Raw genomic sequence first — 27306 nt, forward strand, 5'->3', positions numbered from 1 at the left:
TATGCTAAAGATTATTGTATAAAGCCTATTCAGATACAAAACAAATATGCAGAAAAAACTAATAAAACTAGTAGTAGCGAGGGGAACAAAGTTAGCAGTAGCACCGCCTTGCCAGTAGCGCTTCCCTGTAAATAGCGCTACAGATAATATCAGCAGCGCTCTTCACCAAAGCGCGATGTGCTATCTCTTGAGCATTGCGTTGGATTTCCTTGAAGAGGAAAGGATTATGCAGAAAAGTAGCGTAAGTATTTCCCTCGGTTTTTGAGAACCAAGGTATCAATCCAGTAGGAGGCTACGCGTGAGTCCCTCGTACCAGCACAAAACAAATAACTCCTCGCAACCAACGCGACAAGGGGTTGTCAATCCCTTCACGATCACTTATGAGAGTGAGATCTGATAGATATGATAGGATAATATTTTTGGTATTTTTGTGATAAATATGCAAAGTAAAATAAAAGCAAAGTCAAAAGCAAAGGAAATAACTAATTATTGGAATATTAATATGATGAAGATAGACCCAGGGGCCATAGGTTTCAGTAGTGGCTTCTCTCAAGAGCAAAAGTATTTTACGGAGGGTGAACGAATTACTGTTGAGCAATTGACAGAATTGAGCATAGTTATGAGAATATCTAGGTATGATCATGTATATAGGCATCACGTCCGAGACAAGTAGACCGACTCCTGCCTGCATCTACTACTATTACTCCACTCATCGACCGCTATCCAGCATGCATCTAGATTATTAAGTTCATGAAAACAGAGTAACGCCTTAAGCAAGATGACATGATGTAGAGGGATAAATTCATGCAATATGATAAAAAAAACATCTTGTTATCCTCGATGGCAACAATACAATACGTTCCTTGCTGCCCCTACTGTCACTGGGAAAGGACACCGCAAGATTGAACCCAAAGCTAAGCACTTCTCCCATTGCAAGAAAGATCAATCTAGTAGGCCAAACCAAACTGATAATTCAAAGAGACTTGCAAAGATAACCAATCATACATAAAAGAATTCAGAGAAGATTCAAATATGGTCCATAGATAGACTTGATCATAAACCCACAATTCATCGGTCTCAACAAACACACCGCAAAAAGAAGATTACATCGAATATATCTCCACAAGAGAGGGGGAGAACATTGTATTGAGATCCAAAAAGAGAGAAGAAGCCATCTAGCTAATAACTATGGACCCGAAGGTCCGAGGTAAACTACTCACACTTCATCGGAGAGGCTATGGTGTTGATGTAGAAGCCCTCCGTGATGGATGCCCCCTCCGGCGGAGCTCCGGAACAGGCCCCAAAATGGGATCTCGTGGATACAGAAAGTTACGGTGGTGGAATTAGGGTTTTGGTTTCGTATTTGATCGTTTGGGGGTACGTAGGTATATATAGGAGGAAGGAGTATGTCGGTGGAGCAACAGGGGCCCAATAGGGTGGAGGGCGCGCCTGGGGGGGTAGGCGCGCCCCCTACCCCGTGGCTTCCTCCTTTATTTCTTGACATAGGGTCCAAGTCTCTTGGATCATGTTCGGTGAGAAAATCACGTTCCCGAAGGTTTCATTCCGTTTGGACTCCGTTTGATATTCCTTTTCTGCGAAACTCTGAAATAGGCAAAAAACAGCAATTCTGGGCTGGGCCTCCGGTTAATAGGTTAGTCCCAAAAATAATATAAAAGTGGAGAATAAAGCACAATAATGTCCAAAACAGTAGATAATATAGCATGGAGCAATCAAAAATTATAGATACGTTGGAGACGTATCACGCTGCTGCTATCCATGTATAGCAGTAGCGTGGGATGACAGGCACTACTTCTACACGTTAGTTGTAGCGCCTTATCAATAGCGTATCGTCCCGCACTACTGATTGGCCTAAAACTCGCGCTGCTACTAGGCTTTTCCCTAGTAGTGCCCCGCTTTGTCTCCATGAGCTTCGAGTGCTGGCGGCGGATGTCCGCCATATATTCCTGGCCTCCTGGTCTTCCTGAGCTATCGTCGCATCCACCACCCCCGATGTCGCCAAGATGAGGTGGGCGGGCACCATACCCATGGAAAGTTGAGCCTCGCCGCCTCTTCGTGGAACCGGATTTGCCACTGGTCATATTCCATGGTGGCGAGCTCCGTCGTGTGGAACGGCCCGATCCACTTCTTTGTGTGGGTCTCCCGGTCGCTGATCTCCGCCACCCAAGTCCCCACGCACACTGGCGGACGCCGAGGTATTTCCTCTATGGCTGTCGCGATAGAGGGAGGTTCGGGAAGTCAGAGATGCGGATAGGGGGCATGCCGGCGGGTCGAGGATGTGGCACGGCGGGTGTGGCAGCGCCGATCCGAGCTGCGGATCGACGACAAGGAGCGCCGGCCATGCGATCCGGCCATTGGGAGGAGGGGGGTGGCCGGGGAACGACCGGAGGGAGGGCAGCAGGGATGGGTTGGGCAAGGGATTTTACTCGATCACTAAGCGGTGGAGGATAAATAGGAAGGTTCGGCGAGGCTGAGGATAAATTTTCCTCCACTAACGTTGATTGGGGATCGGCTAGGTGTCGGTTATAGGAGTAAAACCAAGTTTTTACTCCTCTAACCGGTTATTGGGGATCGGTTAGAGTTGCTCTTAGACACGAAGAACAACAATGTATGGAGCATGAGAAGAGGGAAGAAAGACATGTTTATCATTAACTGTTGGGGCATGTCTCGGCCCTCCTTGATTTGGCCGCCGACGTGTTCCAGAACTACTGCCAGAGATCTTGCCCAAGGATATCTGGATCGGATAGAATCCGGTTGTGCACGTCCATATGAGCCTATGCGGCTCCCGGAGGACACGACGCGAAGCTCTGTTGTTTGTTGACACCATATGATATGTTGGTATCTCGATTTCCATGGCATAGACAGCGGTGGAGAAAGTCATGGTGGCTGAGATCGGAGGATCAGTATTGTGGAGGGGGCCTTGGAGGCGATGGAGTCAACCAGGTGTTTGATAAATTTCAGAAGCAACAGTGACAAGTGGCAGCAGCAACACTGGAGGATTTTATTTTGGTTGTGCTCCTCGGGTGTTGAGTCATGACTTTGACGATGAAAACTAAGGTCTGACCTCCATTTGTTGTACCTGGTGAAAGGATCGATATAGTTGACTAGAGGGGTGGGTGAATAGGCAACTAACAATTTTTAGCTTTTCTTTACCAATTTAAACTTTGCATCAAAGTAGGTTGTCTAGATATGCAACGAGGTGAGCAACCTATATGATGCAACAACAAAAAGTACACAAGCAAGCTAAGGATACAACACAACGGCTTGCACAAGTAAAGGCACGAGATAACCAAGAGTGGAGCTGGTGAAGACGAGGTTGTGTTACTGAAGTTCCTTCCTTTTGAGGGGAAGTACGTCTCCGTTGGAGCGGTGTGGAGGCACTATGCTCCCCAAGAAGCCACTAGGGCCACCGTATTCTCCTCACGTCCTCACACGATGCGAGATGCCGTGATTCCACTATTGGTGCCCTTGGAGGCGGCGACCGGACCTTTACAAACAAGGTTGGGGCTCTCTCCACAACCGAATTGGAGGCTCCCAACGAAACCACGAAGCTTCACCACAATGGAATATGGCTCCGAGGTGACCTCAACCGTCTAGGGTGCTCAAACACCCAAGAGTAACAAGATCCGCAAGGGATGATTGGGGTGAATCAAATTTCTCTTGGTGGAAGTCTAGATCTGGGCCTTCTCAACCAATCCCTAGAAAATCAACAAGTTTGATTGGTTAGGGAGAGAGATCGGGCGAAAAAGAGCTTTGGAGCAACAATGGAGCTTGGGGAAAAGAGGTAGGTCAACTTGGAGAAGAAGACCTCCTTTTATAAGGGGGGAAGACAAACCAACCGTTATCCTTGCTCAGCCCCGCACAGGGCAGTACTACCGCAGGGGTGGGCAGTACTACCGTTGTGGCCAGCGGTACTACCGTTCCACCTCGCGGTACTGTCGTGCAGAAGGACGGGAGCGGGAAGCAGAGCAGGACCTGGACCCAGGGCGGTACTACCGCGGTGGTAATAATGGTACTACCGCCCCTACTGCCGCAGCTAGTGCCGCAAAACCCGACATGAAAGGAGAAACCTTGAGTCGAGGCGGTAGGAGCATAGAGCCGCAATGGTACTACGGCTGAGAGCTCCAAGCGGTACTACCGCTCGGGTTCGTGGTACTACCGCTTGTAGCTCTCGAGCGGTACTACGCTGGGGTTCGCGGTACTATCGCTGGGACCAGACCACGGGGAGAAGGCAACAAGGGAGCCTTCAATGAAACAGAAAAGCTCAGAGGGTGCACAAGGGATGTGTACGTGTTGATTCCACCCTAGTCTCACCAATGTGGACCCCCTCTTAATAGTACGGCTTTTCTATGACTCAAAACCACCGAAAAGGAACGTAGACAAACGCCGTCTTCAATAGTCTTCGAGGGGGACACAAACCATCTTGTGCCTAGTGATGAAACGTCTAAAACACTCAAGGCACATGATTAGTCCGCAAAAGCATTGTCATCAATCACCAAAACACCTTAGGTATAAATATGCCCTTACAATCTCCCCCTTTTTGGTGGATTGATGACAATACGGGATTTGCTCAAAGGGGAAAATATAGGACATAAGCAAACTCCACATCTCTAAAATATAGACGGGCTCCCCCTAGATGTGTGCTATCTAGATAAGTGCTTTGGACTGCACGGCGCACATCCTAGGATCAACACTCCCCCTATATTTTATAGACAATGCATATCTTGCAAAAATAAGGCTAACACTAAGCAAGAAAGTAAATATGAGCATAACATAAATAGCACAAGATAACATAAGCTCAATAAGATGCAATAGAGTGCATATGTCTTACACCATATGAAAGATAAGTCTCACAAGCACAACCGAACCAACGCAAACAAGGTTCAACATGAGAAAAGAGTTTGCGAGAAAGACAGGCAAGGCAAACATGCCACACAAACACATGCTCGCAACTCGACAACGACAAATCCCTAAGCTCTCTCCCCCTTTGGCATCGAGACACCAAAAAGGCAAAGAGCGCTGCTAAGGCTCCAAGTGATAGAAAACTGAGGGGCTCAATCATCACATCCTCGCGGGATCGTATGCACTGCCATCCTCAGTCAGAAACTGCTCGCTGTCTAAATCGGTCAACAAACAGTGCTGCTGAATCCACTCCTCATTAGTGATCTTGCCCTCAGAACCGCTTGCAACGGTCGCACCCAACTGACGCATGAGCTCCTTGTGACGACTCCTGGCCTGCTTCTCAGCCACATGAGTCATGTTCTGACTGTGAGACTCCATGCAGAAAAGTTTCTTCATCTTGCGCTTGAGCTTCATTGCCCAAGAGGGCTCTGCTCCAGATGGCTCATAGTCATCGTCATCATCAGCATCAGCCTCGGTCTCCATGTCAGTAGCTCCAGGTGGAACGCCAGAACTCGGAGCTGCGATGCCCCAATTCTCCTTCCTCAGGCGCTTGATCTCACGAGAAATTAGATCCCCAGTCTCCAGCACCACCTTAGGGTACACACGCTCCCAGGCCTTCTCAATGAGCAACATGATAAACGGTCCATAGATAGGGCACTTGCGCTTAGAGATGGCAGAAACCAACTCAGACCACATGACATGAGAGATATCCAAGGAGTCTCCAGTGTTTTCTTCCTTCTCATGTTGACAGAAAAGAAGCATGTCCACAAGAAAAGAGTGTACCATATCCAAGCTGCCAATGCGAGGGAAGAGGGTCTCCCTGAAGATGCGATGGAGAATATCCAGATATGTTGGCAGCTCATAGGACTCCTTCTGAGTCACTGGGTTAATCTTCAAGGTACAGTATGGCTAGAGAGCTTGCTTGTGAGTGGAAGTTGCATTGCGATGAGGGCGAAAGCCAACTAGGTTCTAAAGACCTTGATCCTCAACTTCAAGAAGCTCCATGAAGGCCTTCCACTTGACAGAAAGCATCCTGCCATTTGTCATCCAAGTTAGAGTCCTGCCCTCATCTGTTCCAAGATGGATGGTGGCATAAAATTGAGCCACCAAATCTGCATCAAAGTCCTTATTGAACTGGATGATCCTAAGGATGTTCAACTGAGAGCACATCTGAAGAGCCTCCCCAAAGTAGTCAGAATCCTTCTTCATAAAGCCAACATCAATGGAGCGAACATCAATAAAAAGATTCTTCTTGGCTTTGATCACATCAAAGTAGATGGCATATTGAAAACGGTTCCAGAACGGGCGGTTGACCAAGGCGGGTTCTTGAACGACCTCATAGGGGTTGCGCCGACGCTTATCCCAGAATTCCTTGGCAGACATCTCTGTCACAGACTTGGTCCTTGGCTTGGGCCTGGATGCACTCATCTTCTTCATTTGAAGCGGAGGCGGAACACTTGATGAGGCCGCCGTTGTCTCAGAGGTGCGGTAGCGCTTGGAAGTTGCACGCCCAGGGTTGACACGGCGTGCATGCTTCTCATAAGGACCATCACCTGGAACCAAACACACGGACACACGGAACAACCAGAAAGAACGAGCATAAGCCACCAAACACAGCAAAAGATATCAAAAAAAAAGGCAGGAATAGAATGGAATTGGGCAGACAGCGATAGTCCCGCGATCCATAAGCGGCCGTACCACCCTAGCGGTAGTACCGCTCCACTAGGAGCGGTAGTACCACTCGAGACGGGGAAACGGTGGTTCCCTACTGCCGTGGTGAAATCCAGCACTATCGGACTGCCAAATTCGAAAATACTCCTACCAATTATCAATCCCAAAAGTCTAGTCGCCATCTCCAACCTACTCAAGCCTAGATTTAGCCAAAAATCGAGAGATGCAACCACTATTGCCCCTAAGACACTAGATCTAAAATCTAGACAAAAGGAGAGAAGGAACTGGGGCAATACCGGCATCCATGGCAAGAGGACGGGGTGGGGATCGACTCCGCCGAAGGAAATGGAGAGGGACGACCCAGAGACGGCGGCCCGCCGGAGCCCTCCCGCGGCGAGTCGATGCTGGAGAGACGAAGAAGAACGAGGGGGCGGTGCGAATGGGTATGGGGGAGACGAAACCTCCCCCTGCCCCGACATAACTCCCTGATCCCACCCCTCAATGGTAGTATCGCTCGGGTGGGCGGTAGTACCGTTTATTAGCATAAGCAGTAGTACCACACACCACCAGCGGCAGTACCGCCCAGCAAGACCCAACGACTAGACACCACACGGCTAGCTCAAAAAGAAGGAAAAAAACAAAAGGCAAGAAGAGGGAACCAAAACACCGCAACGAGAACACTAGCGAGAGGACAAGAAACACACACCTCTTCAAGAGAGGGCGGTGACCGAGGCCACCTATGTATGAGTCAAGAGGTATGGCGCCGCGAAGATCTTAACCTTGGTCCCATGACCAAAACTCGTCTTTGAAGCATGTACCATAAAAATGGCTAAAGTGAAAGACTTGATCAATTTATGCATAATGGGGGAGGGAGAGTTCATTGAGAGGACAACACTCCCCCTATGTCCATGCCTACACCTAAACAAGACAACAAGTTGAGTATGGTGGGGTGTGCAAGGGTTCAAGTCACATTGTTCGAATCTATGATATTTAGCTCATGCCTTAACTCGCGAAATCTTGCTTCATCCAAAGGCTTCGTGAAAATATCTGCAAGGTTATCATGAGTGTTGACATAGTTGAGCTCGATATCCCCTTGCCTAATGTGATCCCGGATGAAGTGATACCGAATCTCAATATGCTTCGTCTTGAAATGTTGAACCGGGTTGAGAGAAATCTTGATGGCACTTTCATTGTCACACCAAAGAGGCACTTTGTCACAAATGACACCGTAATCCTTTAAAGTTTGCCTCATCCAAAGAAGTTGTGCACAACAACTACCGGCGGCCACGTACTCCGCCTCGGTGGATGAGAGAGACACACAACTTTGCTTCTTGTAAGACCAACTCACCAAAGAGCAACCAAGAAATTGGCATCCTCCGGAAGTGGACTTCCTATCCACTTTGTCTCCCGCCCAATCGGAGTACGAATAACCTACAAGCTTGAAGTTTGCTCCTCTTGGGTACCATAAGCCAAAGTTTGGGGTATGAGCCAAATATCAAAAGATTCGCTTGACCGCCACAAAGTGACTTTCCTTAGGTGCGGCTTGAAACCGTGCACAAATTCCCACACTCAACATGATATCCGGTCTAGATGCACAAAGGTAAAGCAAGGAGCCAATCATGGAGCGATATACCTTTTGATCCACTGCTTTACCATTGGGATCTAAGTCAAGCTGGCATTTGACAGGCATTGGAGTGGAAGCTGGCTTGACATCATTGAGCTTGAATGTCTTGAGCATGTCTTAAGTGTATTTGGATTGGTTGATGAAGGTTCCTTCTCTCCGTTGCTTGACTTCGAACCCGAGAAAAAACTTCAATTCTCCCATCATGGACATCTTAAACTTGGAGGTCATAAGTGCGGCAAATTCCTCATTGAAAGCTTTGTTAGGGGAACCAAAGATAATATCATCAACATATAGTTGGCACACAAACAACTCCCCTTTGACCTTCTTGGTAAAAAGAGTGGGGTCGATTTTCCCAATTTCAAAACCGCGATCTTGCAACAACTTGGTAAGGTGATCATACCACACACGTGGGGCTTGCTTAAGGCCATAGAGTGCCTTATCGAGTTGGTACACATGATCGGGAAAATAGGGATCCTCGAACCTGGGGGGTTGCTTGACATACACCAACTCATTAATGGGACCATTGAGAAAAGCACTCTTCACATCCATTTGTTGCAACTTAAAGTTATGATGAGAAGCATAAGCAATCAACATGCGAATGGATTCAAGGCGAGCAATGGGAGCAAAGGTTTCACCATAGTCGATACCCTCGACTTGGGAGTAGCCTTGTGCTACCAATCGGGCCTTGTTGCGAATGATAATTCCATGAGCGTCTTGCTTGTTCTTGAATATCCACTTGGTTCCAATGACATTGTGGTTCCCCGTTGGCCTTGGCACCAACCTCCACACCTTGTTGTACTCGAAGTTGTTGAGTTCTTCATGCATGGCATTGAGCCAATCCGGATCTTCGAGCGCCTCATAGACCTTTTGGGGTTGAACACAAGAGACAAATGCGTGATGTTCACAATAGTTTGCCAATTGTCTACGAGTGCTTACACCCTTTCAAATGCTTCCAAGCACATTTGTCATGAGATGGCCCTTGGTTGAGAGCTTGGAAGCAATCTTGGCGGCACGATGCTCCAATTCCTCCTCAGGGGTGTGTTGAGGAGCGGTGACTTGATCAACTTGGGCGCCTTCTTGAGATTGTTCTTGATCTTGAGCTTGCTCTTGATCTTGAACTTGCTCGAAGGAGAGAACTTGACCTTGGGCATCACTTGCTGATTCAACACCGTCTTGAGATTAATCTTGCCCTTGGTCTTGTTCATGATGTTGAGGGCCTTCACTTTGTTATTCGGAAGCGTGTGGGCCTTGGGTTGGTGATGGCTCCACTTGAGTGGAGCATTGTCCTTCTCCTTTGGCCACAAGGGGTTCCTCAATGGGTAGGATAAAGCCAACTCCCATTCTTCTTATGGCTTGGGGAGGAATTTCATCGCCTACATCACAAGTGCCACTTTGCTCCACTTGGGAGCCGTTATTCTCATCAAACTCCATGTTACACATCTCCTCAATGAGTCTCGTGGACTTATTGAGGACACGGTAAGCATGAGAGTTGGTAGCATAACCAACAAACATGCCCTCATAAGTTCTAGCCTCAAATTTAGACAAACGAACACCTTTCTTGAGAATGAAACACTTACACCCGAACATCTGGAAGTACTTGAGGTTGGGCTTTTTACCGGTGAGTATCTCATAAGGAGTCTTGTTCAAGCCCTTGCGGAGGTAGAGCCGATTGGATGCATGACAAGCGGTGTTGATGGCTTCAGCCCAAAAGTTGTATGGAGACTTGAACTCCGCCATCATGGTCCTTGCTGCATCCATCAACGTCCAGTTCTTCCTCTCTGCTATGCCATTTTGTTGAGGGGTGTATGGTGCGGAATATTGATGCTTGATCCCCTCATCACTAAGGAACTCATCCAAGGTGTAGTTCTTGAACTCGGTGCCGTTGTCTCTTCTTATCGTCAAGATCTTTGCATTGTGTTGTCGTTGGGCTTCATTTTCAAAGTCAATGACGGTTTGTTGGCTCTCACTCTTCCTCTTAAAGAAGTATACCCAAGTGTATCTTGAATAATCATCCACAATCACCAAGCAATACTTTATACCCCCGAGACTATCAAAGGATGGAGGCCCAAAGAGATCCAAGAGAAGGAGCTCCAAAGGCCTCTTCGAGTAGATGATAGTCATGGGAGGGTGAGCCTTTTCATGAAGCTTTCCTTCAATACAAGCACTACAAGCACGATCTTTAGCAAAACTAACATTGTTTAGTCCACGGACATGGTCCCCCTTGAGAAGACTTTGCAAAGATCTCATATTGACATCGGCTAAACGGCGATGCCAAAGCCATCCACGTCAACTTTAGCCATTAGGCATGTTGCGGTCTTAGTGGGTCGCTTCGAAGAGTTAATCACATAGAGACCGTTCTCGACATGCCCAACAAAGGCTACTTTAAGAGTCTTGCTCCACAAGAGGGCCACGGTATCAACATCAAAGAAAGTGGCAAAGCCCATGAGTGCATGTTGACGAATGGAAAGTAAATTGTCTGCAAGGGACTCAAGAAGCATGATCTTCTCGATCGTGAGATCATGAGAAATGACAACCTTGCCAAGCCCCAATACCTTGGAGGACGAGGCATCACCCCACTCGACATTGGTGGGCATAGATGGAATCTTGTGAACATCCACCACAAAATCCTTGCTTCCGGTCATATGATTAGTGGCTCCACTATCGAGCAACCACGATACCCCACCGGAAGCAAACACCTACAAGAGATTAATGCTTGGTTTTAGGTACCCATTTAGTAATGGGTCCTTTGATGTTAGTAACAAGGGTCTCAGGAACCCAAATAGACATTCAATGTACTCATAAGGAGAGCCAACAAATTTGGCATAAACATGCCCATCACTAGCATGGCACAACACATAAGGGTTAAAGTCGCCGGCTTGGTTGGGAAGGGAAGTGTTGCCCTTCTTGGCATCACCACCCTTCACGGTGTTCTTCTTATTCTCCTTAGTAGCACCCTCTCCCTCCTTCACAAAGGTTTGCTTGAGAGGGGGAGGTCGTTTGGCCTTGTCATTCTTCTTCTTGTTCTTAGACTTGGGTGCGTACACAATCCCTTCCTTGGTCACAACTCCCTTTTGATTGCTCAAAAGGTCGTTGAGGTTTTCTCGCCTGGTATGCAAGAAACAAGGCCTTTCTCTAGTCGCTCTTCAACCTAGAATTCTCCTCAACAAGATGTGCATGCTCACAACATGGGTTAGTAGCATTTGCATTATCAATTAACACCATATGAGGAAATGTGGCTTTCTCCTTGGTTAGCTTTACTTGAAGTTGATCATGAGACTCTCTGAGGCTGGCATGAGTACACTTCAAGACCTTGTGAGCCTTGTCAAATAGGTCAAACTCCTCTTTGAGTCTAGCAAGATCAACCCCAAGCTTGGCCTTCTCGGAGTTTAGCACACAAGAAACAACAATAGCATGATCAAGATCTTTATTTGACTTAGTGTGATCATCGTTTTGTGACTCCTTAAGAGCCAAATGAAGACCATGCTCTTTTTCAAGAGCATTGAAAAGATCCAAAATCTCATCGGCATAGTCACGACTATGCCTCTCCATCTTAGTGATGGTATCTTCGTGATCCTAGATCATGTCATTGGCTTCACCAAGTTGTTCCAAGAGAGCAACAAAGTGCTTCTTGGATTTACCCTTGAGTTTGCCCATAAAGGACTCAAACTCATTCTCCTCCACACTAGATCCATCATGTTCATCAATGCAATCCGTCAAAGAGGGATTATTAATGATGGTAGTTTTGATGTTGGGGGTTACCTTGTTGGTGGCTTTAGCCATGAGGCACTTGGCGGTGATGCTCTCATTGGGTGAGTCGAAGAGTGACACTCGTGGAGTGTCGCAATGGCAATGGAGGCCATGGCAACCAACTCACCATCCTCATCATCATCATCATCATCCTCATTGTACTCTTATTGTACCAACAACTCCTTGGGAGGAGTCTTCTTGGTGAAGTTGCTCTTCTTTGGGAAAGACTTGGCTTTGCCCTTTCGAATGAGCTTGCCACCATTGTCTTCCCTCTTCTCATACGGGCACTCCGCAACAAAATGGCTCACATTGCCACAATTATAGCAAGTCCTCACACATTTCTTGCCCTTCGTGCCACTTGAGTTGTTCTTGTTGAAGTTGGGCCCTGAGTTTTTCTTGCTCCAAAATTGCCTTGAAGCAAGATCCATCTGTTCATGATAGGCATACTTTGTATCTTCGGGGTTGCTCTCCTCTTCTTCTTCTTCGTCCTCTTCTTCCACACTAACCTTGGATTTTATTGCAAGGTTGGGCTTCTTTGCTCTTTGAGAATGTAGCACTGCATTGTTGGCGGTCTTGTCCAAGATGCTCATGGCCACAAACTCATCCAACACTTAACTTGAGGACAAGGTGTGGAAGTCTGGCCTTTGACGAATGGCGGAGGACATGGCCTTGTGGCAAGGCATCATTGCCTTGAGGAATTTGCGCTTGATCCATGTCCTTGCTCCCATGATCTCGAAGTGAGACCGCGAGTTTGGATACTCTCCGATAAAGCTCACGAGGTTCTTCATCTTCTTTCATTGCAAACTCAACGGCTTCATCTTGCACCACTTCATAGTTGGAGCGTTGAATTTTTGCGCTTCCCTTGTAGAGGGAAACAACTTGATGCCATGCATCTTTGGCCATGGCGAAGGGCCGGAGATGAGGAAAATCTTCGGGTGGAATTGCATCTTGGACGATGAAGAGAGCATTCTCGTTGAATTGATTATCCGCGGCTTCTCTAGGAGTGAAGTTGCTTCGGTCATGCAGATACAAACCTTCTTCAATGATTCTCCAAAGATTAGTATTCAGATGATTTAAATGACGCTTAAAGCAATAGACCCAAGAATCAAAGTCCTCATTTTTCACAATCTTGGGGGGAGGACCGGCATGATACAAATGAGTGGAAGGAATTGGTCCACCATAAACAAGTGGAGGTTCCACATGGGCAAAGATGTCGGTGCCATTTTTACCACTAGAAGAAGGAACTTGATCACTAGTAGCTTCCCCCTTATCGGAGTTAGCATCCGTCACCTTATTAGTGGGATCAGCCACTCTCAACGGTGCAGTGGATAGTTTAAGCCCTTCTATGAATTTATTAAACATGCTTTAAACCTCGGTTGTCATGGAGGTTTTTAATGTGTCCAAGGCCACATTGAATTCCTCATGAGAGACCACGGTTCCCCCATCGGCCGTAGATGAGATTGGATTCACATCAGAGTGTTCCTCCGCACCGTCTACGGTGTCAGCCATACTCTTTGGACGGCAAAGTCCTTAGTAAAGAGACGAGGCTCTAATACCAATTGAAAGGATCGATATAGTTGACTAGAGGGTGGGGGGTGAATAGGCAACTAACGATTTTTTTCTTTTCTTTACCAATTTAAACTTTGCATCAAAGTAGGTTGTCTAGATATGCAACGAGGTGAGCAACCTATATGATGCAACAACAAAAAGTACACAAGCAAGCTAAGGATACAACACAAAAGCTTGCACAAGTAAAGGCACGAGATAACCAAGAGTGGAGCCGGTGAAAATGAGGATGTGTTACCGAAGTTCCTTCCTTTTGAGGGGAAGTACGTCTCCGTTGGAGCGGTGTGGAGGCACAATGCTCCCCAAGAAGCCACTAGGGACACCGTATTCTCCTCACGCCCTCACACGATGCGAGATGTCATGATTCCACTATTTGTGCCCTTGGAGGCGGTGACCAGACCTTTACAAACAAGGTTGGGGCTCTCTCCACAACCGAATTGGAGGCTCCCGACGAAACCACAGAGCTTCACCACAATGGAATATGGCTTCGAGGTGACCTCAACCATATAGGGTGCTCAAACACCCAAGAGTAACAAGATCCGCAAGGGATAAGTGGGGTGAATCAAATTTCTCTTGGTGGAAGTGTAGATCTGGGCCTTCTCAACCAATCCCTAGAAAATCAACAAGTTTGATTGGGCGGGGAGAGAGATCGGGCGAAAAAGAGCTTTGGGGCAACAATGGAGCTTGGGGAAAAGAGGTAGGTTAACTTGGAGAAGAAGACCTCCTTTTATAAGGGGGGAAGACAAACTAACCGTTATCCTTGCTGGGGTGGGCGGTACTACTGCTGTGGCCAGCGGTACTACCATTCCACCTCGCGGTACTGCCGCATAGAAGGACAGGAGCGGGAAGCAGAGCAGGACCTGGACCCAGGGCAGTACTACCGCAGTGGTAAGAACGGTACTACCACCCAAGAGCGGTACTACCGCCCCTACTGGCGCAGCTAGTGCCACAAAACCCGACACGAAAGGAGAAACCTTCAGTCGAGGCAGTAGGAGCACAGAGCCGCGGTGGTAATATGGCTGAGAGCTCCAAGCGGTACTACCGCTCGGGTTCGCGGTACTGCCGCTTGTAGCTCTCGAGCGGTACTACCGTAGGGGTTCGCGGTACTACCGTTGGGACCAGACCACAGGGAGAAGGCAGCAAGGGAGCCTTCAATGAAAAGGAAAAGCTCAGAGGGTGCACAAGGGATGTGTACGTGTGGATTCCACCCTAGCCTCACCAATGCGGACCCCCTCTTAATAGTACGGATTTCCTACGACTCAAAACCACCGAAAAGAAACATAGACAAACGCCGTCTTCAATAGTCTTCGAGGGGGACACAAACCGTCTTGTGCCTAGTGATGAAACGTCTGAAATATTCAAGGCACATGATTAGTTCGCAAAAGCATTGTCATCAATCACCAAAACACCTTAGGGATAAATATGTCCTTACACCTGGTAATTGTCTTACTGAAGGTATTCTTTTGAGAGCTCGGATTTTCTCCGCGGTGAAAACCTAAGATCCGGGTGAAGGCATCGGTTTATGCACTGATTCCATTTTGAAGGCATCGGTTTTGAAGACGTTTTTTGTTTTCCGGATGTTGTCTTTGGTGGTGGTTTATATGTTGCCGCTGAGAGGGATTGATCATTGTGGCGAGGCCTTTATCTTTTCTGTTTCTTTTTTCTTTTATTTTCGGGTTGTGTGCATCCTGGATGTCTTTGAGACATTTGTTGATGCAGATGCTAGGTCTAGTTGGTATCTTCATGATATTAAAAAAAATTCAAAAAGTAGTTCAAGACTACATCGAAGAACTAAAGACATAATTGTTTGGGCAACAAAAAAACGGACGAGCTGAAACATTATTATTTGGCCTCGGGCTGGTTGTAATGGTAGTATCATAGCTAGTATCATGCATGCCAACTAGGAAATTTTGATTAGGTGGCATAGCATTAAATGAAAAAAAGAGGGTGAAGTATCATATCATGATACCGTATCATAATAAATGCTATGCTACTTTGTGTCATGCATGGCAATAAATAAAGTACTACATGATACTAATATATGACACTGTGCATTAGGAAGGTAGTATCATACACTCATATGCATGATACTGGTATATGATACTCCCCGTTACAACCAGCCTCATGTTCAATCCTCTCCCAAGTCCCAAGGCCACAAATTGTTCCTGTAAATGAGAAGCACGGTCACAATAGGCGGTGCACAATACACGAAGAGTAGGAACTTGAGCACCGAGGTTAAAATTCGTTTATGTGCAGGCCTACGATGTTGTCGTCCTTGTTGTTGTGCCTTGGGTTGGAGCAGCGGGAGAAGCTCCTCCCGCTTTGGCACGCTCGCACGCGCCCTGGCCTGTGCACGCGTCCATCTTCAGCAGCGTGTAGAGCAGCTCCGACTTCTTCTTCTCCATGTGCTCTCGAAGTTCCTCGGGACCCAGATTATCGAGATGGGACCTGCTACCATCCACTGCTGGACCCCCACACGAGCTAAATAGGCAAGATTTGTTGACCGACGGCTGTGATGGGCATATGATGATTCACTGTGGGGAAGGCAGCCTACGGAGGAGCAGCTCATGATCCGCCTCCACGGCTGGCCGGATAGCCGACGGTGAACACCGTACGACCTTCCACGCTAGAGATCTGATCGCCGTCATCGTTGACGTGTGTCCCGCGCTGCTCGAGCAGTGCTGTTGGAAATCTCACGTCTGAAATTACTTTGTTAGAGTAATTGGGATTTAGTTAGTTACTAGTACTATTAGTTAGGTTATTACTTGCTTTGCAAGGCAATTATGTAATTCTTGGCAGTAACCATATGATTATGGAAATCGTTTCTGGCCTGGGCGTTGGCCGAACCGTTCCGCCAGACTCGTCCACACGCGTGCTGCAGCAAGTCAAGTCGTGACACGTGGGGTGGTGGGCCCCATGATAGATCACTGGATCGATTAGGGTTAGGAATTCACGGTGAACCTACCTTCCGCCGGTCCAGACGAGCTCGATCCAGCGCCGGCCATGGTGATGTTGTTGGAAATATGCCCTAGAGGCAATAATAAATTAGTTATTATTATATTTCCTTGTTCATGATAATCGTTTATTATCCATGCTAGAATTGTATTGATAGGAAACTCAGATACATGTGTGGATACATAAACAACACCATCTTCCTAGTAAGCCTCTAGTTGACTAGCTCGTTGATCAATAGATGGTTACGGTTTCCTGACCATGGACATTGGATGTCGTTGATGACGGGATCACATCACTAGGAGAATGATGTGATGGACAAGACCCAATCCTAAGCCTAGCACAAGATCGTGTAGTTCGTATGCTAAAGCTTTTCTAATGTCAAGTATCATTTCCTTAGACCATGAGATTGTGCAACTCCAGGATACGTAGGAATGCTTTGGGTGTACCAAACTCACAATGTAACTGGGTGGCTATAAAGGTGAACTGCGGGTATCTCCAAAAGTGTCTGTTGGGTTGGCACGAATCGAGACTGGGATTTGTCACTCCGTGTAACGGAGAGGTATCTCTGGGCCCACTCGGTAGGACATCATCATAATGTGCACAATGTGACCAAGGAGTTGATCACGGGATGATGAGTTACGGAACGAGTAAAGAGACTTGCCGGTAACGAGGTTGAACGAGCTATCGGGATACCGACGATCGAATCTCGGGCAAGTATCGTACCGATAGACAAATGGAATTGTATACGGGATTGATTGAATCCTTGACATCATGGTTCATCCGATGAGATCATCGTGGAGCATGTGGGATCCAACATGGATATCCAGATCCCGCTGTTGGTTATTGACCGGAGAGTTATCTCGGTCATGTTTGTATGGTTCCCGAACCCGTAGGGTCTACACACTTAAGGTTCGATGACGCTAGGGTTATTAGGAAGACTTGTATGTGATTACCGAATGTTGTTCGGAGTCCCAGATGAGATCCGACGTCACGAGGAGTTCCGGAATGGTCCGGAGGTAAAGATTTATATATGGAAAGTTGTTGTTCGGGTTCCAGAAAAAGTTCGGTTTTTCCGGTATTGTACCGGGAAGCTTCCGGAAGGTTCCGGAGGATTCCGGAGGTCCAGAAAATGTTCCACCACGTCCAACACAGCAGCATGGGCTGTAGGGGGATCCCTAGCCTTAATGGGCCAGGGGCACCAGCCCCCCCAAGGCCCATGTGCATGGGAGAGGGGAAACCCTAAGGGGGAGGGCCTCCACTTGACTTGGGAGGCACTCCTCCCCCCCTTGGCCGCCGCCCCCAACCCTAGATGGGATCTAGGGGGGCCGGCCCCCTCTCTTCCCACCTATAAATAGTGGAGGGGTGGGAGGGCGGCCATACCCTTGCACCTGGCGCAGCCCCTCCCCTCCAATACCTCTCCTCCTCCGCGTGAGCTTGGCGAAGCCCTGCCGGAGAACTGCCACTCCATCACCACCACACCGTCGTGCTGCTGTTGGACTCTCTTCCTCAACCTCTCCCTCCTCCTTGCTGGATCAAGGCGCGGGAGACGTCTCCGTTCCGTACGTGTGTTGAACGCGGAGGTGCCGTCCGTTCGGCGCTAGGATCATCGGTGATTTGGATCACGACGAGTACGACTCCATCAACCCCGTTCTCTTGAACGCTTCCACTTAGCGATCCTCAAGGGTATGAAGATGCACTCCCTCTCTCTCGTTGCTAGATGACTCCATAGATTGATCTTGGTGGTGCGTAGAAAATTTTAAATTTCTGGTACGATCCTCAACAGTGGCATCATGAGCTAGGTCTATGCGTAGATTCTATGCACGAGTAGAACACAAAGTAGTTGTGGGCGATGATTTGTTCAATTTGCTTGCCGTTACTAGTCTTATGTTGATTCGGCGGCATCGTGGGATGAAGCGGCCCGGACCGACCTTACACGTACACTTACGTGAGACTGGTTCCACCGACTGACATGCACTTGATGCATAAGGTGGCTGGCGGGTGTCTGTCTCTCCCACTTTAGACGGATCGGATTCGATGAAAAGGGTCCTTATGAAGGGTAAATAGAAATTGGCATATCACCATTGTGGTTTTGCGTAGGTAAGAAACGTTCTTGCTAGAAACCCATAGCAGCCACGTAAAACATGCAACAACAATTAGAGGACGTCTAACTTGTTTTTGCAGGGTTTGCTTCGTGATGTGATATGGCCAAAAGGATGTGATGAATGATATATGTGATGTATGAGATTGATCATGTTCTTGTAATAGGAATCACGACTTGTCTGTCGATGAGTATGACAACCGGTAGGAGCCATAGGAGTTGTCTTAATTTATTTATGACCTGCATGTCAACATAAACGTCATGTAATTACTTTACTTTATTGCTAGCCGTTAGCCATAGTAGTAGAAGTAATAGTTGACGAGGCAACTTCATGAAGACACAATGATGGAGATCATGATGATGGAGATCATGGTGTCATGCCAGTGACGAAGGTGATCATGCCGCGCCTCGAAGATGGAGGTCAAAGGTGCAAGATGATATTGGCCATATCATGTCACTTTATGATTTGCATGTGATGTTTGTCATGTTTTTACATCTTATTTGCTTAGAACGACGGTAGCATAAATAAGATGATCCCTCATTAAAATATCAAGGATTGTGTTCCCCCTAACTGTGCACCGTTTCTAAGGTCCGTTGTTTCGAAGCACCACGTGATGATCGGGTGTGATTGGTTCTAACGTTCGCATACAACAGGTGTAAGCCAGATCTACACACGCAATACACTTAGGTTAACATGACGAGCCTAGCATGTACAGACATGGCCTCGGAACACGGAAGACCGAAAGGTCGAACATGAGTCGTATAGTGGATACGATCAACATGAAGATGTTCACCGATGATGACTAGTCCGTCTCACGTGATGATCGGACACGGCCTAGTTGACTCGGATCATGTATCACTTAGATGACTAGAGGGATGTCTATCTAAGTGGGAGTTCATTGAAATGGACTTAATTATCATGAACATAGTCAAAAGGTCTTTGCAAATTATGTCGTAGCTCACGCTTTGGTTCTACTATTTTAGATATGTTCCTAGAGAAAATTTAGTTGAGAGTTGACAGTAGCAATTATGCGGACTGGGTCCGTGAACTGAGGATTGTCCTCATTGCTGCACAGAAGGGCTATGTTTTTAATGCACCGCTCAATGCGTTGAACCTCGAGCATCGTCTGTAGATGTTGGGAAACATCTGACATACACGTTTTGATGACTACGTGATAGTTCAGTGCGTAATACTAACAGTTTAGAATTGTGGCACCAAAGATGTTTTTGAAACGTCGCAGAACATATGAGATGTTCCAAAGACTGAAATTGGGATTTCAGACTAATGCCCACGTCAAGAGGTATGAGACCTTTGACAAGTTTCTTAAGCCTGCAAACTAAGGGAGTAAAGCTCAATCATTGAGCATGTGCTCAGATTGTCTGAGTACTACAATCGCTTGAATCGAGTGGGAGTTAATCTTCCAGATGAGATAGTGATAGTTCTCCATAGTCACTGCCACCAAGCTATTAGAGCTTAGTGATGAACTATAACATATCAGGGATAGACATGATGATCCTTGAGCAATTCACGATGTTTGACACCGTGAAAGTAGAAATCAAGTAGGAGCATCAATTGGTGATGGTTAGTAAGGGCCTGTTCTGATCTCCTCCCACTTCAAACTTCTGAAAATCTCAGCGCGAAGCCAGCCCGAACGCAATAGCTTCAAGAAGCTGAAATCCAAGAAGCCACGACGGACTGTAGTGCATTTTTTTGAAGCTACCGATTCTCAGCTCCACGTTTTTGTGAATCAGAAGTTGCAGTTATTTACGGACGTGTGCCACCGCCAGAGAAAACGATTCGTCGCCTCGTCCCTTGATCGAACCCGCAACAGAACCGCTCGCTCACATATCCCCTCTCCCTCGTCTTCTCCCCTCGAACCCTCACGGCTGCCATTCCCCGCCGCCGCGCCAGTCTGCCCTCGTCGCCGACCGGATCCTCGCCTCTTCCTACAGATCCGGCTGTCCCAGCTTGTTTCCCGCCGGATCCAATCCTCGGCGGGGTGAATCGCGTGGGGTGGCACGAGCTGCAACCCCATGGCACTGAGGTGCTAGTACCAACGCCATTGACGTCCGGAGGAGCGGCCCCGACCCTCCGAGCCAGGAGCAACACTGGGACGAACGCGCCCCCAAGCCCAAATCGCAAGCCCAAACCAGGCCCAGCTCGTTTCTCTCTTTTTTGGGCCCGTGTGCGGGAAGAAGCTGCCTTCGCTCTAGAACGGTTTGCTGGACTCCAGGTGAAGTGAGAAGTCGGGTGAGAAGCTGGATACGAGAAGTTTTGAAGAAGCTAGCGAGTCTCCGAACAGGCCCACCACTAGTTTCAAGAAGGGCAAGGGAAAGAAGGGATACTTCATGAGACGGCAAATCAGTTGCTGCTCTAGTGAAGAAACCCAAGGTTGAACCAAACCCGAGACTAAGTGCTTCTATAATGAGGGGAACGGTCACTGAAGCAGAACTACCCTAGATACTTGGTAGATGAGAAGGCTGGCAAGGTCGACAGAACTATTTTGAATATACATTATATTATTGTGTACTTTACTAGTACTCCTAGTAGCACCAGGGTAATAAATACCGGTTCGGTTGCTAAGTGTTAGTAACTCGAAATAAAAGGCTACGGAGACTAGCTAAAGGTGAGATGACGATATGTTGGAAGTGTTTCCAAGGTTGATGTGATCAAACATCACACGCTCCCTCTACCATTGAGATTGGTGTTAAACCTAAATAATTGTTATTTGGTGTTTGCGTTGAGCATAGACATGATTGGATTATGTTTATCGCCATACGGTTATTCATTTAAGGAGAATAATGGTTACTTTGTTTACTTGAATAATACCTTCAATGGTCTTGCACCTAAAATAAATGGTTTATTGAATCTCGATCATAGTGATACACATGTTCATGCCAAAAGATATAAGATAGTAATGATAGTACCACATACTTGTGGCACTGCCATTTGAGTCATGATGGTATAAAATGCATGAAGAAGCTCCACGTTGATGGATCTTTGGACTCACTCATTTTTGAAAAGATTGAGACATGCGAACCATGTCTATTTGTAGATATGCATGAAGAAACTCCATACAGATGGATCGTTTGGACTCACTTGATTTTGAATCACTTGAGACATGCAAATCATACCACATGGCCAAGATGACTGAAAGGCCTCGTTTTCAGTAAGATGGAACAAGAAAGCAACTTGTTGGAAGTAATATATTTTGATGTGTGTAGTCCAATGAGTGTTGAGGCACGCAGTGGATATCGTTATGTTCTTACTTCACAGATGATTTGAGTAGATGCTAAGTATATTTACTTGATGAAACACAAGTCTGAATTATTGAAAGGTTCAAGTAATTTCAGAGTGAAGTTGAAGATCGTCGTGACAAGATGATGAAATGTCTATGATATGATCATAGAGATGAATATCTGAGTTACGAGTTTGGCACATAATTAAGACATTGTGGAAATTGTTTCACAACTAATACCGCCTGGAACACCATAGTGTGATGGTGTGTCCGAACATCGTAACTGCACCCTATTGGATATGGTGCATACCATGATGTCACTTATCGAATTACCACTATCGTCTATGGGTTAGGCATTAGAGACAACCACATTCACTTTAAATAGGGCACCACACAATTCCGTTGAGACGACACCGTATGAACTATGGTTTAGAAAAACCTAAGCTGTCGTTTCTTAAAAGTTTGGGGTTGCGACGCTTATGTGAAAAGGTTTCAGGCTGATAAGCTCGAACCCAAAGCGGATAAATGCATCTTCATAGAATGCCCAAAAATAGTTGGATGTACCTCCTATTTCAGATCCGGAAGCAAGAGTGATTGTTTCTAGAAACGAGTCCTTTCTCGAGGAAAAGTTTCTCTCGAAAGAATTGAGTGGGAGGATGGTGGAGACTTGATGAAGTTATTGAACCGTCACTTCAACTAGTGTGTAGCAGGGCACAGGAAGTTGTTCCTGTGGCACCTACACCAATTGAAGTGGAAGCTTATGATAGTAATCATGAAACTTCGGATAAAGTCACTACCAAACCTCATAGGTCGACAAGGATGTGTACTACTTCAGAGTGGTATGTAATCATGTCTTGGAAGTCATGTTGCTAGACAACAATGAACCTACAAGCTATGGAGAAGCGATGGTGGGCCCGGATTCCGACGAATGGGGTATGTAATCATGTCTTGGAAGTCATGTTGCTAGACAACAATGAACCTACAAGCTATGGAGAAGCGATGGTGGGCCCGGATTCCGACGAATGGCTCGAGGCCATAAAATCCGAGAAAGGATCCATGTATAAAACAAAGTATAGACTTTGAAAGAACTACTTGATGGTCGTAAGGCTGTTGGGTGCAGATGGATTTTAAAAGGAAGATGGACAATGATGGTAAGTGTCACCATTAAGAAAGCTCGGCTTGTCGTTAAGATGTTTCCCGACAAGTTCAAGGAGTTGACTACGATGAGACTTTCTCACTCATAGCGATGCTAAGAGTCTGTTGGAATTATGTTAGCAGTTACTGCATTGTTTATGAAATCTTGCAGATAGGATGTCAAAACATTGTTTCCTCGACGTTTTTCTTGAGGAAAGGTTGTATGTGATACATCCAGAAGGTTTTGTCAATCCTGAAAGATGCTAACAAGTATGCAAAGCTCCAGCAACCCTTCTAAGGACTGGAGTAAGCATCTCGGAGTTGGAATGTACGCTTTGATGAGATGATCAAAGATTTTGGGTTTATACAAAGTTTATGAGAAACTTGTATTTCCAAACAAGTGAGTGGGAGCACTATAGAATTTCTGATGAGTATATGTTGTTGATCAGACATGATGTAGAGTTTCTGGAAAGAACATAGGGTTATTTGAAAAGTGTTTTTCAATGGAAAACCTGGATTAAGCGACTTGAACATGGAGCATCAAGATCTATAAGGATAGATCAAAATCGCTTAATAGTACTTTCAAACGAACACATACCATGACAAAATTTTGAAGGAGTTCAAAAATAGATCGACAAAGAAGGAGTTCTTGGCTGTGTTATAAGGTATGAGTATTGAGTAAAACTCAAGACCTGACCACGGCAGAATAGAGAGAAAGGACGAAGGTCGTCCCCTATGCTTTAGACGTAGGCTCTAAAGTATGCTATGTTGTGTACCACACCTGAAGTGTGCCAAGCCATGAGTCAGTCAAGGGGTACAAGTGTGATCTAGGAATGGATCACAGGACAACGATCAAGGTTATCCTTAGTAACTAGTGGACTAAGGAATTTTCTCGATTATGGAGGTGGTAAAAGAGTTCGTCGTAAAGGGTTACGCCGATGCAATCTTTGACACTAATCTGGATGATTCTGAGTAGTAAACTGGATTCGTATAGTAGAACAGATATTTGGAATAGCTCCAAATAGAGCGTGGCAGCTGCATCTACAAGATGACATAGAGATTTGTAAATCACACATGGATCTGAAAGGTTCAGACCCGTTGACTATAACATCTCTCACAAGCATAACATGATCAAACCCAGAACTCATTGAGTGTTAATCACATGGTAATGTGAACTAGATTATTGACTCTAGTAAACTCCTTGGGTGTTAGTCACATGGGGATGTGACCTTGAGTGTTAATCACATAGCGATGTGAACTGGATTATTGACTCTAGTGCAAGTGGGAGACTGTTGGAAATATGCCCTAGAGGCAATAATAAATTAGCTATTATTATATTTCCTTGTTCATGATAATCGTTTATTATCCATGCTAGAATTGTATTGATAGGAAACTCAGATACATGTGTGGATACATAGACAACACCATGTCCCTAGTAAGCCTCTAGTTGACTAGCTCGTTGATCAATAGATGGTTACGATTTCCTAACAATGGACATTGGATGTCGTTGATGACGGGATCACATCATTAGGAGAATGATGTGATGGACAAGACCCAATCCTAAGCCTAGCACAAGATCGTGTAGTTTGTATGCTAAAGCTTTTCTAATGTCAAGTATCATTTCCTTAGACCATGAGATTGTGCAACTCCCGGATACCGTAGGAATGCTTTGGGTGTACCAAACGTCACAACATAACTAGGTGGCTATAAAGGTGAACTGCGGGTATCTCCGAAAGTGTCTGTTGGGTTGGCATGAATCGAGACTGGGATTTGTCACTCCGTGTAACGGAGAGGTATCTCTGGGCCCACTCGGTAGGACATCATCATAATGTGCACAATGTGACCAAGGAGTTGATCACGGGATGATGTGTTACAGAACGAGTAAAGAGACTTGCTGGTAATGAGATTGAACGAGGTATCGGGATACCGACGATCGAATCTCGGGCAAGTATCGTACCGATAGACAAAGTGAATTGTATACAGGATTGATTGAATCCTTGACATCGTGGTTCATCCGACGAGATCATCGTGGAGCATGTGGGAGCCAACATGGGTATCCAGATCCCGCTGTTGGTTATTGACCGGAGAGTTGTCTCGGTCATGTCTGCATGGTTCCCGAACCCGTAGGGTCTACACACTTAAGGTTCGATGACGCTAGGGTTATTAGGAAGACTTGTATGTGATTTCTGAATTTTGTTCGGAGTCCCAGATGAGATCCTGGACGTCACGAGGAGTTCCGAAATGGTCCGGAGGTAAAGATTTATATATGGAAAGTTGTTGTTCGGGTTCCAGGAAAAGTTCGGTTTTTCCGGTATTGTACCGGGAAGCTTCCGGAAGGTTCTGGAGGATTCCGGAGGGCTCCGGAAAATGTTCCACCACGTCCAATACAGCAGCATGGGCTGTAGGGGGGCTCCCTAGCCTTAATGGGCCAGGGGCACCAGCCCCCCCAAGGCCCATGCGCATGGGAGAGGGAAACCCTAAAGGGGAGGGCCTCCACTTGCCTTGGGAGGCACTCCTCCTCCCCTTGGCCGCCGCCCCCAACCCTAGATAGGATCTAGGGGGGCCGGCCCCCTCTCTCCCCACCTATAAATAGTGGAGGGGTGGGAGGGTGGCCATACCCTTGCACCTGGCGCATCCCCTCCCCTCCAATACCTCTCCTCCTCTACGTGAGCTTGGCGAAGCCCTGCCGGAGAATTGTCACTCCATCACCACCACGCCGTCGTGCTGCTGTTGGACTCTCTTCCTCAATCTCTCCCTCCTCCTTGTTGGATCAAGGCGCGGGAGACGTCTCCGTTCCGTACGTGTGTTGAACACGGAGGTGCCGTCCATTCGGCGATAGGATCATCGGTGATTTGGATCACGACGAGTACGACTCCATCAACCCCGTTCTCTTCAACGCTTCTGCTTAGCGATCTTCAAGGGTAATAAGATGCACTCCCTCTCTCTCATTGCTAGATGACTCCATAGATTGATCTTGGTGGTGCGTAGAAAATTTTAAATTTCTGCTACGATCCCCAACAGATGTGGTGGCGGCGATGTGGACAGAGAGATGCGAGGAGGTGGTGCTTCCTGTGAGCACCGTGCTAACCCTAGATCGGTAGGCGTGAAGGTGGGGTTTGTGGCGGCGATGAACTTCGTCAGTCGTGTCCCGGCCCCCACCTCTATTAATATAGCGCGGGTCACAGGGACCCACCAACCATAATGGGTTGGGCGCCCCCGATCAGGGCGCATTGACCAAGGGCCTGGCAGGTCGTTGGGCCTGCATAGAGGAGATCAACCTAACATTCTCCCCCTTGATCTTAACACGTTTAACCTTATACTTTCTAGTTTATTTGTTTCATCACATATTGATACATAGATCATGTTTCATCATCATAGCTCAATTGCCGATAGAATCATTCAGCTACAACATATGTTTTATTCAGAAACAAATTATGTTCCTTTTGGGCCTATCCAGGAATCATAAGGCTTTCCCTTAAACCCATGCCGGCTAAGTGTTCCTTGAACACATTGGGTGGTAATCCTTTCGTTAGTGGATCCGCAAGCATATCCTTTGTCCTTATATGCTCGAGATTTTTAGTTTGATCCTGGATTTTATCTTTCACAACATAATACCTTATCTATATTGTTTTGGCAGCATTACTCGACTTGTTGTTATGAGCATAAAATATTGCGGGCTGGTTGTCACAGTACATCTTTAGTGGTTTGTGAATACAATCTACCACTTTCAAGTCGGGTACAAACTTCTTTAGCCATATCGCCTGCCCCGTGGCTTCGAAGCATGCTATAAATTCTGCATACATCATGGATGATGCAACTATCGACTGTTTGGAGCTTTTCCACGAAATAGCTCCCCCAGCGAGAGTGAAGACGTATCCTGACATGGATTTTCTATCATCTCTGTCCCCCGCAAAATCTTCGTCTGAATACCCTTTTATCTCTAGGGAATCACTTCTCCTGTATATTAGCATGTAGTCCTTTGTACCTTGCGCATAATGTGATGCTTTCTTTACCATCTTCCAGTGCTCTATGCCTGGATTCTCTTGATATCTACCGAGTACCCTGGTGATAAAGGCTAAGTCAGGGCGAGTGCACACTTGTGCATACTTTAAGCTGCCAACTGCCGAAGCATATGGTACTTCTTTCATTTGATCGATCTCGTACTGGTTCTTGGGACATTGGAATTTCCCAAAACTATCACCCTTCACTATAGGAGCAGGTGTGGCTTTAGTCGCATGCATATTAAGAACCTTTTCTAAATATGCTTTCTGCGATAGTCCTAAGACTCCATTGTTCCTATCTCAGTGAATTTCTATGCCCAAAACATATGATGCTTCACCAAAATCTGTTAT

Source organism: Triticum dicoccoides, chromosome 4A, assembly GCF_002162155.2.
Source record: "Triticum dicoccoides isolate Atlit2015 ecotype Zavitan chromosome 4A, WEW_v2.0, whole genome shotgun sequence".
Classification (NCBI taxonomy): domain Eukaryota; kingdom Viridiplantae; phylum Streptophyta; class Magnoliopsida; order Poales; family Poaceae; genus Triticum; species Triticum dicoccoides.